The following is a 17261-nucleotide window of genomic DNA, read 5'->3' as shown; positions in this document are numbered from 1 at the left end:
CATTCATCCTGCATGACCTTCCTCTCCTCCACCTTCACGAAGCTGATGTTCACGGCCGGACTGCATGGCAGCTTCTACCCTGCATAATAGACTCGATGCACACTGTGGTGGTGGGCGGTGGGGGTGGCCATCTGCAGCCCCTGCTCAGTGACAAACACTATGCGATGGTCGTGCTCCAGGGACGAGGGGTTCAAGGCGACTCTCGCTTGCTGGTGGATTGCAAGCATATTTATATGGAGAGATTGAAATTGATCCTGGCTGGAAGAGTGGAGACTGCCAGGTGGTTGAGATTGGCCAGTGAGCAGTTCAAGACTTACTGGTTGGCCAGTCAGCACAGGAAGGAGGTTGCCCAGCAGATTGAAGAAATCGCTATCATCGGCCATCTCAGTGCCACCTCCGAAGCCAGCCTGCTCAAAATTAAATTAGAAACAATCGTCGCTTTTAGGCACTTGAGCTAGAAACTGGGCTGGAACGTGTAGCTCTGGAACGAAGGGGAGGCCAAGAGGGAGCTCATCCATTTGTTTCAGGCCTTCCTATTGCAGTTCCAGAAGTACAGGGTGAAGTAGTTGCTGGCTAGGATTCAGGCATAGAGCAGTCCAGTCGAACAGCCTAAGAAGCTGGCTATTCTGCTGTGCTCGGTCATCCGGAAATACTGCCGCTAAATCCTCTCTGACAAAACCCAGCCCTAGCTTATCCCCGTCCAGCTAAAGCTCGTGGTCCTCCCTTCCAAAGCACTCTTCAAAGCCAGCAAAACCAATCCACTGCAGCAGAAGCACCCTTCGAACAACTAGCAACAAAAGAAGAATCCACCTCGTCCCAAGACATCCTTGTCCAGGCTCTCTCTGAAAAGTGCTGCTTTCGAGTCTGGGAACAGGGTTCGGGTTGAGAGTCTGTACGATGGGGCGTTTGAGTTTGAGGTGGGGTTGGTGAGCTTCAAGGAGGAGTTGGAGAAGAATAGGGAGGTGAGGAGAGTGATAAAGGGGTACTGCAGAGTGTGTGCCAAGCGCAGTGAAGTGAAGTCAGGCAAACCGTCCATCAACCCCTCAAGGAGACGACTGTCAATGCACATTGCCAAGTCCACAAGCCACACCACCCTCTTCCACTGACACTCCAACCCTAAAGATAATGTTATTCGTTAGTGGTGCAGGTTAGTTATAGTGGCATAGTGGCACACAGCTAGTAAGTCCTTGCTCATAATATCAATGCTTATGCCAGCAACCATAATACACTACCAGCATCCATCTCAAGGGCTTTAAACATGTTATGAGTTATTATGGGATAGATCATTAGCAAGGGCCTGAGTGGTAGTGGGTGACTTGTTAGCAGGCCTTGCAATTGTCAGAGTACTGCACTCCATCCGCACACACCGGTCCTTCCTGCACCACACAAGGGTGTCCCCCCAAATCAATGGTGCAGGCAAGGTCTCCCTTGACCAGCTTGATCGAGTAGCTGCATGCCACCAAAAGCACGCACATCAGAGCTGTCCAGAACTTCATCGCTCGAGGAATAATATAATAAATGCCGTCCATTCTCATCCCAATAATTATTAATTAGGCCATTAGCACAGGAAGTGGTACATCTTTGTCAGCTTGGATTCGAGCAGCTGGCAGTACCCCTCGTAGTTCTTCAGCTTCAGCCGCAGGGATATCGATTCGTTCTCTTTCGAGTGCAGCTTCTCTCTGGTCCATTCCCCTTCCTCGACTAACTGCCTCAGCTAGCGGTGCACCTGCTAGCTGTGCTACAACCTATCCAGCCTGGCCTTCCCTGAGTCAATCTGCTCCGATCTGCATGCCATCTGCCCCTGCATCTCCGAGATGAAGAGGCTGGCCTTCTGCAATTCTTTTTCCAGCTCCTCAACTTTGCACTCAAGCACCTCCTTCTAGCTGGAGTAGCAGCTGACCAGTTCGTTTCTGATGCGCTCGTAGTGCTGCTTGATGGTGCGATGGTGCTAGAGCAGGGTGCGCAGTTCAGTGCTGATCTTTTTGAGAGCAGGGACACAGTTCTACCTGTCGAAGGGAGGCATGTCCAGAGTCCTTGCCAGCACCTCGATCTAGCTCCAGATGCAGTTGAACTAGTGGTACAAGCAGCGTCATCTCCTCCTTCTCCTGCAGACTCCTGTCCCACAGCTACTCCATCCTGCCCTGCCTGACCTCCATCTCCTCCCTAGTCTTCCTGATGACCTCCTACTTCTCGAGGACAGTAGACTAGAGTTGGCTGGCTCTGAGCTGCTGTGCCTTTACTTCCTAGAGGGCAGTGTGCAGCCGATCCTCCATCTCCTTCTTTCCGAGCTAGTGCAGGTGGCATGTCTATTGGAGTTTGCTCTAGGTGTGGAGAAGGGACTCTCTGAGCTTTTAGTTTTAGGCTTGTTGGAGTTCGAACTGTGACTGGAGTTGAAGGCATTAGTCTAGTTTGTGCTACTGCCCTTTGCAGTGCTACCACAGCTTCTTGTTCTGAGCGTGGGAGTTGAACAGTTCGCGGGACATCTCAAGCTGATCCTACTTCAGCTTGGCGAACTAATCCTTCATGCTCGAGCTGGAGTGGTGCTAATTGGCCTTGATCTCCTCCTTGGCATGTTTGAGCTGCTTCTGTGTCCATTGGTAGTGCCTCAACAACTCCCGGATTTCGTTTTATGAGCCTTTGGAGTCCTCGAGCTGCTTGATCTGGCGCTTGAGGTCTGCTATTTTGAGCTACTTCTTGGTGGCCCTTGCTTAGAGAGCCATGTTTTTGTCGATCAGCCTCTACATGTGCTAGTCCAGCAACTCCTCCCTACTTTTAGGAGGAGACTAGCTTCTGGACTACTTCTGCTAATTGTATAGTTCTTAAAGCCTGCGATGCTCTTGCTTGACCTGAGGGGATTTAAAGACAGGCACTTAAAAGGACAGCTCGATGGTCAGTCTGCAGCCTTTCTTATAGGTGAAGGAATGCCGGGCATACAGTTAATTCTTATTCAGGTATTCTGCGAAATTCAGGCAGAAGGAGCCATGCAGCTTTAGCGATCCGTTTGACACGATGAAGACGATGAACGTGTTCATGCTCTATTAGTACTAGCCTTTGAAAAACTTTAGTGCCAGTCTAGCCTCGAAGCTGTTGTAGAAGGACACCTGCTTGTTGTTCAGCCTGGAGGAGTCAGTATTCTGCTCCCTCTGATCAGCCGTCCTCCAGCACACCACAAACTCACTGCTGACTGGAGCATCCTCCAGCTCCAAGGTGAGGATCCTCACCTTGACGCGGATTCTTCTCTCCTCTTTATTCATATGGATTTTTATTAGCAAATGGGGTGTGTCCAGGGACAGCGCCCGAGAGGAGATCAGACTCGCTTACAAGCGGCTGATGAGGCTGCACCATCCTGATAAGCACGGGTCTGTGCAAAGAACGGCCACCATCAATGAGGCATACCGCGTCCTCTCTGATCCTGCTGCTAGGACAGCACTATGACTCTCTCTTGAGAGTGCAGGACGAGCGAGAGCAGGGCGTTCAGGGTGCAGGTCAGTCTGCTGGAATTTTAGTGCGAACAGTGTGGAGGGCTCAACACGGTTCCAAGGGGTTCGGGGCACATAGAATTCAGCTGTGCGTACTGCAGCCTACGCTATCGTGCGTGAAGGAAGAGCATTCTTCAAGTGAATAGACATATAAGATGATGGGGGTCATGGATGCTGGGGCAGCTTGGCAGGCCAGTCCTGGTGGACCAGCAGCTTCACCTTCTGAGCCATGGAATAAACCTGGCCATCCTGGATGCAGTGCTCGTTCTCCTAGAAGGGCCGGGTGTTGATGATCTTCAGCAGCGGTAACCGACTCTCCTTCTAAAGAAACGCGAAGAAGGTCTTGTGGATGCCGAACTTCGAATTCGCGTACAGATTAATTTCTTGGACATTCCAATCTGCAGCCATGTTCAATATGCGTGCAAACGCGCTGGTCAAACTTCTCACTGACTGGTCATGCTTTCACCAACTGGTCATGCTAGCACGAACTGGTCAGGAGTCTGACTATCTGTGGTTAGTAAGTCACCCGCTGGTTAGCAGTAGCACATGCTAGTTAGTGATGAGTACAAACTGGTGAGTGGCTTCACAAACTGGTGAGTGGAGTGACTTGCTGGTAAGGACTATGACGAACTGGTGAGTAGTATGACCTTGCACTGGTGAGCTGAATGACTTGCTGGTAATGAAGGGTACTTGGCCAAGTGCAAGACAGGAGGTAGGCTTTACAGGCCGTGTTCTTCAAGGCGTTTGAAGACAGTGTCCCAGTTCCTTTAGAGGATGAATAGCAGAGGTGGCTGGTGAGCTACATAATCTTACTTGTTTTATTATTTGGGGTGGTCGACTTCCCTGCTGCTTGCTATTCTTTCTATTAGGGCTAGGTTCTGCTCATTGGTCCTGTGCAGCTCTTTGTGCAGTTACTAGGCCCTTTATTGTAGCTTCTAGTTGTCCTCTTACAAAAACCTGTTTTGCTAGTCGAGGGAAAGGGAAGGCTTGTAGAGGAGGTGGCAGTTCTACTAGCTAGGAGTCTCGATCTTGGCCTACCATTCTTTCATGCTCAGGTAGACAGCCATGTTGTAATCGATCTCCTTTCTTCGTTACTCGGAATAGCTTCGAACCTCATCCACTAAATTCTTTATCGAGATGTTCATGACAAGTCCTTTGTCTAGGAGTGGTAGGCCAGTAAGTGGTGACTTGTCACTCTGAGCAAACCACACTTCGATAACCCCCCTTTCATAGGTAAAGCCATCGGAAGCCATCATCGGCTAGACAAACAGCTGACGGGTGAGGGGACAGTACAGTTCATAAGGCAGTCCATGCCCTTCCTTCTACTCCTTTTGCTGCTTCTCCATATGGTTATGCGATACAATGAATGAGTGAAAGTTGGATTTCAACATATCTGGGGTGATGACAGTTTTTGTGTCATTTCATGAAATTGTCCTATTTCGGGTCGCTTCCAGATGCGATATCCATGCAGCCTGAAACCAGACAGAAAAGCCGATCATGATCTCCCCTTGCATCATGCACCCTCCCTTGCCCAGAACGTGCCATCCAGTGCACTCCAGCATCACAATTAAATTTCTATAATAAATCATCTACTCATTAAAGTCAATGGATGATGGGTCAACCTAGCGATATGAGTACATGATAGTAGGGTCGATCAGCCATATTTTGATCAGACTCAGACCGATGCTTTTGGGTGTGCTTGTAATCAGTAGTTATTAAACATCATAAGCAAATGAAGGATGACTTACAAACCATCATTTCTTAGGATTGGAATGGTAGTAAGCTTATCTAATTCAGCATTCCATGAAAACACAGAACATGCAATGACTTAATAAGTCAAATAATAAATGTACACCACTTCTGAATAGGGGATCATGGACCAGCTTTGTGAGCCTCACGATTGTCAATAGCTGCTCCTCTGTCATGCTATGTATTTGTGACTGTCAACCGTAGCATTCTCCTTTTTAATTCGAATTGGCATACAGTTCTTGTACATGGTGAAGATGATGATGATTAATCCAATCACATTCTACTGGTTTCCCTTCATATTGCGATGTAGGCTTCTGGATGGGTCTCCCCTCCCTTCCAAAAGCCATTGTACATGGTGAAGAAATGTCATAAACTGGTTAGTAGATTCACAGGCTGGTTAGTTGTATCACTAACTTGTTGTGTGACTTGGTATTAGTCAACATGCTGGTCAGTCGTCTACGGTAGTCAGGAGTATGACTGGCTGGTAAGATGTATGAATCAGTTGTAGCACCATTTATCATGATTAGTTACCCATCGATTTAAAAGGATAGAAATCATTGTTGTAAGTAGGAAGGGAATTTCATGGAATTGTCCATGTCATGTCGGGGTTTTAAAATTCATTAATAAAGGGAGAAAAGGGATTCTTGGTGATATAAAGCATATACAGACACTTCCATGACATACGCTTATGAAGCAATGCCTACCATCAGTGCTTACCTCATAATTCCATTCATGACTCTATTACTAAGAGTTGTTATCAATACTTGATGGGTATTAAAAAGATGATTGCTATGAAGAGTGATCAACAAATGTAAGAAAGTGCTTCATTTAGTTATCATTTCATGCTATTCAGTTTGGAGGAAGAAGGCTTATTACCATGCTTACAAACAGTCAAGGCTGTGCCCATTACACAGAGCATCTTATTATTATTATAGGATGGAGGAGGACAAGCTGCAAGCCTTGAAACTCGTACTGGTTGAGACAAGGAAGAAGGGTGCTATTATTGCCCATCTGAGAGTGGCTGCTTTGTTGTATTAGGAGGTGCTGGAAGGCTGTGATGACGGACAACATTACTTGATATGCGAATTGTTCAAGTTGACTTCAGATAACTCCACTAAATCATCCCTCTGCTGCTCATCTGCAACACCCTCCTCCCTTACAAAGACTAGGCGAACCACGTCTCCTAATTCTTGTAAGGGCTAGTCAGGCAAGACTTCATAGTCGGAATGTACCTGCTGTGGACCTGCTCCGATGCAAGCTAAAAAACTGTTCAAGCAAGGATTGCACGAGAATCTGTCTTGTACTAAGAATCAGAAATAGGCGTTACTGAGCTTTTCATTGGCGAGTGAGTTGGTCAATGATCTGATTTGTAGCACGTTGATATTGTTCAAAGAGCCGAGAGAGAAATGCAATGCTATGCTTGAAACCTTACTGGAGAAGATAAACGCCAAGCTAATTAGCCACCGAGCCTCAGGCAAAGGGCTGTTCAAGTCAGGCTTTCCCTTTCCCTTTTCAGACAGCTAAAAGCCACGACAGTCGTAAACATCCTGACCGGACACTCACGCTGCTACTTCACAAAAACCAAGATGCTTTTCAGAGTGATCTTTGAGACCGTCCTTGAATAGGAGTACCAAGAGAAGGGGTCATCAGGGGACATGCGGGTTGATGAACTGAACTGCGCCTTTATCAAGACCTTTGACGATTACGACCAGACAACTAGCCAGTCCATGTTCCAGTCCATGGCTATGGACAAGTACAGTTCTACTTAGACTGTCGATATCAAGAAACTTCAAAAGAAGAAGAAAGTACCACAGGCCTCTACAGTCAGTGACATAGGTCTACAACTGCAGCATGGGTACCTTGACCAGCCATACTCCAATTTTGTGAGCAAGTTGAACTCCAAGTACCAATGCTACCACAGCTATCAGCTAAAGTCCTACATAGTGAAAGGAGGTACTTACCTACTACAGTAGCTGATGGTGATGACAGTGATCCGATGTCTAAACGGACTATTAAAATAGGCCAAAGTTAACAGCTGGCTGCGTCCATACTAGATAATCCTGAACGGACAGTGTTCGGGACTGATAGAATTCCTTTGGGACACGAAATCCATTGACTGCATCAAAAAGCAATGCGATATCCCTCTGAGGTAGATTTTCAAACATCAGTATCACATCCGCTTTGAACAGGCCCAGACTAACTTTGTGGACTCTTTAGTCGGCTACTCTTTGGCAACCTACATTCTGGAGATCAAGGACCGGCACAATGGCAATATCATGCTTGACAAGGATGGACATATCATCCATATCGACTTTGATTTCATACTCGGATGCAGTCCTGGAGGCAACTATGGCTTTGAAACGGCTCCATTCAGGTTCACGTAGGAGTACGTGGCGCTCTTGGATGGGATAGATAGTCCTCTCTACAACTGCTTTGTCAGTCAGTTCGTTGAGGCCCTTACAGTGGCCAGTCACAACGCAGACCTGATCATCAGCATAATCCAAACGTTTGTTGAGAACAGGATTCTACCTTGTTCGTAGACCTATTCTTTAAAGGAGTTGAAAAGAAGGCTGTGTTACGAAGGGGGGAAGTAGAGCATCTAACTGCATGCGATGTCTATCCTTTAAGAAAGTCTGAACAACCAGCGTACAGGATGGTACGATAGTTTTCAGTATATGACCAATGGCATCTTCTATTGATGTTATTGCTTATGTTCAATCAAAGTTGCTCAATTTTGTGGCCCAGTCGACTCGCTACTTGAAATGCAGCTTGTCTGAAAGTAGTTCTTGGAGCATGGTCTGTAGCTTGACAAATTTTGAAAAGGGCTTCTTCTTCTAGTCAACGATTATCGCCTCCAATAAAGCCAATGCCTCTTGCTTCACCTAACTTGCCTGACACGCCTTGGAGTTGAGCACGGGATCATCCTCAAGGCCTTCAACTCTAAGCTTCTCTCGAAAGGTGCTGACGGTCTGTGCACAGCATTTCATCATCTCGTCCATTTCCTTGATCAAAAAAGGATTTTCCTTCCAGGTGGACATCACCTTCGGAGTGAACCGCTTGGAAAGGCAATGGAGGATTGCCTTGATAGTTTTGTGAAGGATGAGGATGTAGTACTTGTAGAGCAGCATTTCGAACCGTTATGGCTTGATATTATCCAAAAGGCCTTTTTGTAGGATGGTGGGGAGGTTGCTCCTCCACTCCCGGAAGCAGATACTGGTTAAGATAGCTTTATTCTTCCTGTGGATGAACCACTGCTCAAACCCCTCCTTTCCATCGTCTTCCTCAAAGTCCTAGTCGTCGTAGTGATCTTCTATGAGGAAGATGCTTGACTTAGTTTTCAAGTGCATGGAAAGTTCAGCAAGAGAAATTCGATGCTTTTCGGTTGGGGAGAGCAGCCTTGATAGGAGGGTGGCATGCTCCTTTGAGAAGGTCAGTTTGTCAAGACTGCGGGTAGTGTCATCTGCTTCAAAAGGCAACTTTTTGTATAGCATCTAGAACAGTATAACTCCTAGCGAGTATACCTCGCTCTTAAGACTGCGTGGCCTTCCTTTGAGCACCTCAGGGCTCATGTACAAAGGACTTCCTCGCTTCTCTTGAGGCAGTTGGTCACCATTCTCGAAACGGATAGCTTCACCAAAATCACACAGCCTGATGTGATTGTCTTTTAGCAGAACGTTTGCGGTTTTAAGATCACGGTGAGCGTAGTTTTTGTCAGCCAAGAAGCTGACTGTCTCAACTAGCTAGCTGAAGTAAAGGACAGTTAGTGTAGTGTTTAAAGAAGGGGAGTTGTAAATTGCCTAGCGAAGGGTGCCTTGCTAGCAGAGTTAAAGCACAACGTAGAACTTGTTTAAGCTTCGGAAGTACTCCTTCATAGCAACGATGAAAGGATGCCTGACATTTTAAAGCAGCTAAAACTCGGTGATCATCTGCGTCTCGTAATCAATGTCAATCCTCTTGAGTGCAAAATAAGCCTGCAGTTTCTAATTCCAGGCCTTGAACACCTCACAGAAGCTGCCACTGCCAAGCCTCTTCACCTTATCGTACTAGTATCCGTGAATTTAATACATAGCAAATACACAAGCTGCATATATTTTTCATTATGGTGGGGTGGTGGCAGGGGTAGTGAGCTGCAGCTTGTCCATCTTGGTGAGGATTCGCTAGATGTGCTCTATTGATATTTGGGAGGGTTTGCCCCCCACGATCTTCTATATTTGGGATTGCCGCTCAAATTCTTTTGGGCTGTCCCATTGCTACATTAGTAGCAGCTGCCACATTGTCACCAGGTAGTCTAGAGCCACCACTTGGTTCTTTCGCTCTTTATTGAAGCACTAACCAAGCTTGCCTGAAGTGATTGATTTCTGGAACTGACGTTGGTCATAGGCTAGAGCTAAAATGACTTCTTTCACTTGCGTGCGGAGGGATTGTGTGATACTAGTCGCAGTAGTTGCTTGCTTATCTTGCTGCTGTTGAAATGCTTTAGACAGCTCCATCCGGTACTTGACAAAGCGGTTGGAATACTTCATGACCACTGTAAGAACCTTTTCTGCTATTGGACTGTTGACAAAGGCTTAGAAGTCAAGCAGCTGCAGGTAGTTTAGCTTGACCGTGATCATGTTCTCCACCTTTTTAAGCAGGTCAGTCATATGCACGGCCAGTGAAAGCCGTAGCCCTAGTAATGCGCTTTTGGGCAGGGTTGGAACACACTAGAATTTGCTGAGGCCTTCACACAGACCCATGATGAACCTTCCGTAGTGGACTTGTGCGAGGATGATTTTGGTCTGTTCTGTGAAGTTGGTCTTTGAAATGGACAGCTGCTAGACTTTCTGATCAGTTCTGGTCTAGAAAGGCTTTGGTTGGGTGAGTTTGGGCTAGGGTTGAGGCTTGGATTTAGGAGCTGTTAAGCTGGTATTGCTGGGCTCTAGTATCTTGCTTGTCTTGACCGTGCCGTCTATTAGCCATTTTTGTAGCTGCCCAGGGGTCATGCGTTCGTCAATCCTCGGCTATAAACACCTCCTCAGTAGATCTTGTGATTTGAAGGTTAGACCAGCCGGCATGATTTCACGGATGCCCTCTTGCTTGATCTTCCTCTCCAGCTCTTTCTCCGAGCTAGCAATCCAGGGACTCTTGCCAGTGAGCAGTTAAAAGAAGATGATTCCAAGGGCCCAGATGTCGCTTTTGAAGGAGTAGAGGTTAGAGGAGAGAGCCTAGGGCGGCATATAGAGAGGCGACCCTACATTATAGTTGCAGCGGATGGGATCATCCGAAGATGCACGGATAGCGAACCCGAAATCCGCTAGTTTATAGGCCCCGTTAAAAAAGATGTTGGCTGGCTTCAGATCACGGTGGATGATGTTCTTGCTGTGGATCTAGAGATAGCCTCGGACTACTTGCTGCATGATGTCCAGGGATTGTTACTAGCTCATGGGTGCTCGCTTTTCGATTATCCGGGATAGATCGCCCTACTTGCAGAATTCTGTTATGATGTAGGTGTTGTTCTTGGTTGTGTAGACGTCCAGCATTGTGATGCAGTGGGTACTGTCCTGGAGGTCTCTCAGGCATTCTATTTCGTTCATGAGGAGGGTTCGATGGACATCATTTTTGAGTGCTTTCATATCGATGACTTTGAGCGCGACCACCTCCCGTGCAGCTGTGCTACAGCCTGATTCCTCCCTGCCTCTATAAACCTTACTAGAAAAGCCACTTCCGACTACATCAGCAAGCGAGTACGAATAGTTTTCAATACGTTTCCTTGCATGTCCCATTTAATTCGTGGTCATCCGTTATTACTTATAAATTAACGTCTCTTTTTTTGTGATTTGCTATTTGTTCTTGCTTTTTATGGGGGGCAGGAGGTTGGTGATGCTGGCGGGACAGGGGGTGCAGCATGCTGGGATGTTTGCAGAGGGAAGGACTGCTGGTGTGGTGATGTAGGCTGCTAGGAAGGTTTTGGGGTGGGATATAAGAGAGCGAGTGAAAGGTAAGGGGTTTTTTTAGGACTCGGCGAACGTTCAATCCTCTATATTCATCTTCCATGCACTGCAATACGAAAACCACTCATTCTCAAAGGATGATCTCCTGCTAGGCCACAGCATGGGCTAGATATCAGCTTTGTACCTGGCTGGCTGCATGTCCTTTGAACACGGATTGGAAATGGTCAGAAAGAGGGGGTTGATTGTGCAGTAGAAAGTTATGTAAGCAGGCTAAGCACATGGAATGATGGTGTGTAGAGTTAAAAATGTTGAGCTACTTGAACCTGTGAGGAAGCAATAGCTTGTGTAAATTGCATGTGACAATAGTCCGAATGAGATTGTGCTGGCAGGCAGGATGGAGGTTCTGACTGGCCTCAAATCTACCTTTCCAAAGCAAATGTTTTGCAAGCTAATCCCCATGCCAACTCCTTTCCACTGCCGCCACCTATCTCCCTCCCAACCCCTGTTCTCCGACTATCTGGCGACAACCCCTCCCTTTCGCAATCCCCAACTCAACGTCCTTAGCACCATCAAACTAGGCTGTTACAACAACAAGGAGGAGATCGACAAGCAGATAAAATAAAACTTAGTGGAGCAGCTGACAAGCCCTGTACGGTTCAGAGAGGTTGTAGCCAGTCTCTAAAAGAGCAGTATTGGAGAGCTGGAGGAGAGAGGAAGCAATGTTTTGAGTAGGCTGGTGAGAGAGTGCTGGCAATGAAAGTGGCAAAGAGAAAACCATACTTTATTCATGAGTAAAACACCTTCTCATCTATCTTAGTATTACAATAAGCTACTGTTTCCATCCAGCAAGCTAAAAGGTCATCCTGCGCTTACAACTCTCTTTGCCATCTGCCTTGCCTATCGACATGCTCCTTTCTATCCTTCTGAAGGATTATTAACATCCTTCGAGAGAAGTCAAAGGTCTCGACTAACAAAGAATCATAATTGAACCGAGCAGGGTATGAGGAAAGGGTGGTGTGAAGATGGTCTATGCTTTAGGCGAAGGTTTGAAGGTTTTATTGGGTTGATTTGATGTGGCTGTCAATGTTGGAGATCAAACAGGGAGTGTCACGGGGGTCGTAGACTTGTTTAGTGAAGTAGTTGTCTGGCTGGTATATAGTTTTAGCCTTAAACTGCTGTATCAAAGGTGGAGTAATAAAGGTATCATCAGTATTGGTCGAACAACTTTGAAAGGTTCTATAGAACCGCTAGCCAGACCTACTCCTAATGACATAGCTACGTGGCTGCATAATGAAAAGCTACTGCAATCAATCAATAATAATTGCTTGGGTTGTGGTGGGATGGATTTTATTGGTTGATTGATAGATATTTGAATGCTAAATGAATCGCAAGAAAAAAGAGACGAAAAAGAGGGGGGTTCCCGATACTGGGAATGGCCCGGTGCTTAAAAGAGTTTCGACTCGGGTTGACAAGGTAGAGGATTTTTAGGAGGATCTGCACTTTATCAAGCGGGTTAGCTAACCTCAGCCTATCAACAAAAAGCACAACGAAGGGGAAAACAAATTCAATACTAATGGGTACACGATTAGGCTCCCACCAATCGACGTCAACAAAATTTTCACCTAGATCATTTACTAGTCCAACCGGAACTCTGACACACTCACAAACCTCCGCAGTGTAATTTCAAACTGCAACAAAACGCTTTAAGAAAAGAAATCCCACTACAAGAAGAAATGGGCTCAACTCAGAAACTCACACTGCAGCCAATAAGAATACTTCAAGAAGGAAAAAGAACTGAAGAGTATCGAGAGTGAAGAGTTGAGCGATGTCAAGGATGTGGCGATATCAAGGCTGGGGTATTGTAAGATCAGAGGTTTTGAAGCGAAAGATGCGGTGTTTGAAAACATGAGGGACAGTATCATTAAGGGGGACAAGGCTCTGGGTGCTTTGACTTTTGAGGTATCTGATGAATCACTGGTCAAGCGTAGAGAGCAGCAGATTCAGCTCCTCTAAAAGCTGATGATGTAATAAAGCCTGAAGAAGCTAACCGCAATGCCATAAAAACTAGCCAAACTGATGAGCCTTGACCAAGACCGTAAAGATGAAGGTGACGATATAAAATTCCTCTCAGACTTTAAATTCACCAAACACTTTTCCGAACTAAACTACGACAATATTTTCAACCCTGTCGAAAGGCTAGTCAAGCTCGATGAAAAGGATATGTTCAGGATCAACAAGAGCTTGAAAACCAAACTGATTGATGCGAAGAGTGACTAGATCTATTACAATTAAAGCTTTCAGATGCAGAAGTACATGAAATATTCGAGCCTTTTGAAATCGATACTTAACCAGAGCGAGGAGAGAGGCACGCTAACTCAGGAGGTTGTGGAGGATCTTTTGGAGATAGCCACCTACGTACTGAACAGTGTGCACTACTACCAGAAGTTTAAACTGAACTGCGACCTTCTCCACCCACTGGACCTCATTTACGTGATTGACAGACTAAAAAAACTCATCAAGTGACTTCCATTTATATTTTAAACAATAAACCCAGATATTAAACTATCATTACAGCAGACTGGGCTCAACTATTCTTGTTGCTAATTGTTGTGGTTAGGAGATAATTAAGACTAGGGAAATTGGGGCTGATGGAAAGGGATGATGATAAATATCTTTTGGGATTATTAATGATGTAAAAAGGATCATCTTCCGGATCATTAAAGAGAAGTGGATCTCTTCCTCAGTTATGTGGATAGGCACGGAGAAGGATCCAATCCCTCTCTGTCAAAAGGATCTTGCCCTGTCATTTCACTGTCTGCTCCAACTTTGCTCCTCAGCGGCTAATTCAGCCTCAAGTAGCACTAAATCTGCACAGTCAATTTTCAGTGCCGAGGGATAAATCAAAAAGCCTATCTCATGAAAGAAAGAAAGGTTGCAAAGTACTTCCAAAGGTCAACCGTCTATTAAGGATGTTTGAGGTTAGCAAGCAACAAATGAATTCAGAAATGAAATTTCTTGAGAAGGACAAGAAATTCCTAGATCGGCGATTAGGAATCCGAAGTACTCATGGCACCCGGCCACGAGTGCTTGACTTCACCTTTCGCAAAACTCCATTACAGTGAGATAAGGAAAATGAGTTGATCCAGAAAAATTAAATTGTTATATCGATAGTTATGTATAGGTACGATATTTTGGAGGAGATTGACAGGGGATCGTATTCGACTGTTTATAAGGTTAGGGATAAGGGAACTGGTCAAATATTAGCCCTCAAGCGAATGCATTAAGAATTCCATGAGGGGAAAAGACTTCAGTTGCGTGAGTTAAAAGTTTTGCAGCAGGTTTAGCATCCTTGTATTGCCTCGATGGTGGATTGGTTCATCACGGATGCCTACCTAGTCTTAATCTTTTAACATTTCTAAGAGAACTTACTAACGCTTTATTCCAGGTTAAACAAAAAACGCCGAAAGCACTTTACAGAGAAATAATCGAAATGTGTTATTTATCAGATCTTGCTGGCTCTAGAACATCTGCATTCTCATAATTTCATGCATAGGGATCTCAAGCCTGAAAATGTACTGATTAATAAGCAGACAAAGTCTGTAAAACTGACTGATTTTGGACTCAGCAGGCAGATAGAGTCTTCACAGCTGACTGAGTATGTATCGACAAGATGGTACAGGGCTCCTGAAATACTTTTGAGGAGTCAAAGTTATGGCCCTGAAATAGACATCTTTGCACTGGGTTGCCTTATGGTTGAACTTTTGCAGTCTAAAGAGGCTTTCCCAGGAGATGATTCCACTGACCAACTCATAAAAGAACTACAAATCTTAGGCACACCTTCTCGCTAGGAATGGCCAGAAGGCTATTAGCTGGCTTAAAAAATGGGCATCATACTAAACCCCTTTCCAATGTGTAATTTCCATAAGGCTTTTCCATAGCTATCTAGCGATGCCCTGGACCTGATTACTAAAATGCTACAAGTCCCAGCAAAGAAGAGATCCTCAGCCAATGAACTGTTGGGCCATCCTTTTTTTAATGAAATTGACAATTATGTACCCAATGAAGTGGGAGAATGGAAGAGTAAGAGATTAAAGTATTTACAAACGAAGAAGCAACGCGATTAGAGTTTGTTTTTGAAAAGTGCATCACTGTTAAAGTATAAAAGTGCTAGTCCATTACAAAAGGATCGACCCAACTATGCCTCGCCACATAAATTTACTCATCGTTTAGAGTATCAAAGCTATTATCCAATCCAAAAGGTAAGCATAAACTTGAAACAAGATCGTTCAGCTTCAAAAAAAGAGGCCTCTCGATCATCGATTAACAGAAGACAGAGTCGAATCCACTTACATTCTTTATCACCGATGAGCAATGAACGTAGCTTTCATGTGAGTAGAGATCGGTTGGTCAGGCTAAGCATGATATCAAGAGAGCCTGTCAAGATTAGATGACCTGCATTACAAATTACATATGAAATATACATAATACAACCGATACAGGGGCTCGTACTTACCTATTAATAGGGTCACGCATTCAAATTAAGAACTTAAATATTAGAAATACAGGCATCTGGATCTAGACTAGATCATCGACCTTATTCTGAACTGTGATTGCAAGATCTTACCGATAAGCGAGCAGGCTATCGAAGGACTTATTGTCAAGGCCAGAAGCATCATTTAGAAACAGCCGATGATATTGACACTTGATTCTCCTATCAATATCTGTGGCGATGTTCATGGACAATTTGAAGATCTCCTCAGACTATTCAAAATGGGTGGGTTCCCTCCTTCAGCGAATTACCTTTTTCTAGGAGATTACGTGGACCGTGGCAGAAACTCACTCGAAACCATCTGTCTCCTTCTTGCCTATAAAGTTAAATACCCGGAGAACTTCTTTTTGCTGAGAGGTAACCACGAATCCGCACAAATAAACCATCTCTACGGATTCTATGATGAGTGCAAAAGAAGGGTCTCTGTTAGACTTTGGAAGTTGTTTGGCTAGTGTTTTAATGTCCTACCTGTCTCTGCCATAATAAAGGAAAAGATGCTGTGCATGCATGGTGGGATCTCACCTTTCTTAACTTGTCTAGAACAGATTTAAAAGCTGCTAAGACCAACAGAAGTCCCGAAATAGGGTTTACTTTGTGATCTATTGTGGTCAGATCCAAAGACCGGCACACCCTCCTACTAGCACAACTAAGAAAGAGGAGTGAGTTATGTTTTCGGAGAGAGCCAGCTCTAAAAGTTCATGCAGAGTCTAGATATTTAAGTGGTGATTAGAGCGCATCAAGTAGTTGAGGATGGCTACTAGTTTTTTGATGATAAAAGACTGGTCACTTTATTTTCAGCACCAAATTATTGTGGAGAGTTTGATAATAAAGGAGCCATGATGAAGGTGAGTAAGGACTTAGAATGCACTTTCATGCTGCTGAAATGTCCAGTTTCATGGAGGGTTAGACGCTCACACCACAGCCTGTCAAGAAAATGAGTAAAGAACGCGCAATAAGATTCATAAAATACAAATATTTATTATAAGGCTAACAGTTTTATATATAAGAAACAAGTCGTATTTGATATAAACTCTGTTAATGCGACTTTAATCTCTAGCGGTTATTTACACTTGGTTATAAACCCTCTACTCATCCATCGCTTCAATCTTTCCACTATATCGCCTTGCACCTCAATCACGATTCTCTCCATCATCAGCCGCCTCCACTCTAATATCTATCTTGATCCTGTCTTGTATAAAGGCTGTCTTTTAAAAGCCTTCAATAAGAAAGATTGGGTAGAGAGAGCCGGTGGGATCTGGATGTGCTAGTTATGGATGGAGGATGTGTCAGTTGATGGAGTGCTGCTTAGGTCTTATCGGTATTATTAAATCCAGCCCTTCTACTTAATTTACTTGTTTAAGACATATCCACAATCTACTTTTTGTAGGGAAGCTAGAAGATGAGAAAGTTAAAAGGGGTTGTTATGCTTTTGAATATCTTATAATTTACTAAGCAGACCTGATCTTCCTATTGAGCCACACTTCTAATATCTTTCTTTCTCTTTCATGAATAACTAATATTATATTATAATGCTTAATTCAAGGGACTGTGAGG

At 44.8% G+C, this 17261-nt stretch overlaps 1 pseudogene across 1 annotated transcript; it reads left to right on the top strand.

The window, feature by feature from the left end:
* The first annotated feature begins 15847 nt into the window (after positions 1-15847).
* LOC308128319 lies at positions 15848-17103 on the top strand (annotated as a pseudogene). The gene is made up of 2 exons: positions 15848-16552; positions 17095-17103. The product of its transcript is annotated as an uncharacterized misc_RNA (transcript).
* The last annotated feature ends 158 nt before the right edge of the window (positions 17104-17261 follow it).

The sequence above is a fragment of the Lipophrys pholis genome, assembly GCF_963383615.2.
Source record: "Lipophrys pholis genome assembly, contig: SCAFFOLD_255, whole genome shotgun sequence".
Taxonomy (NCBI): domain Eukaryota; kingdom Metazoa; phylum Chordata; class Actinopteri; order Blenniiformes; family Blenniidae; genus Lipophrys; species Lipophrys pholis.
The sequence above is the reverse complement of the archived record's forward strand: the minus strand, read 5'-3'. Positions and strand labels throughout refer to the sequence as shown.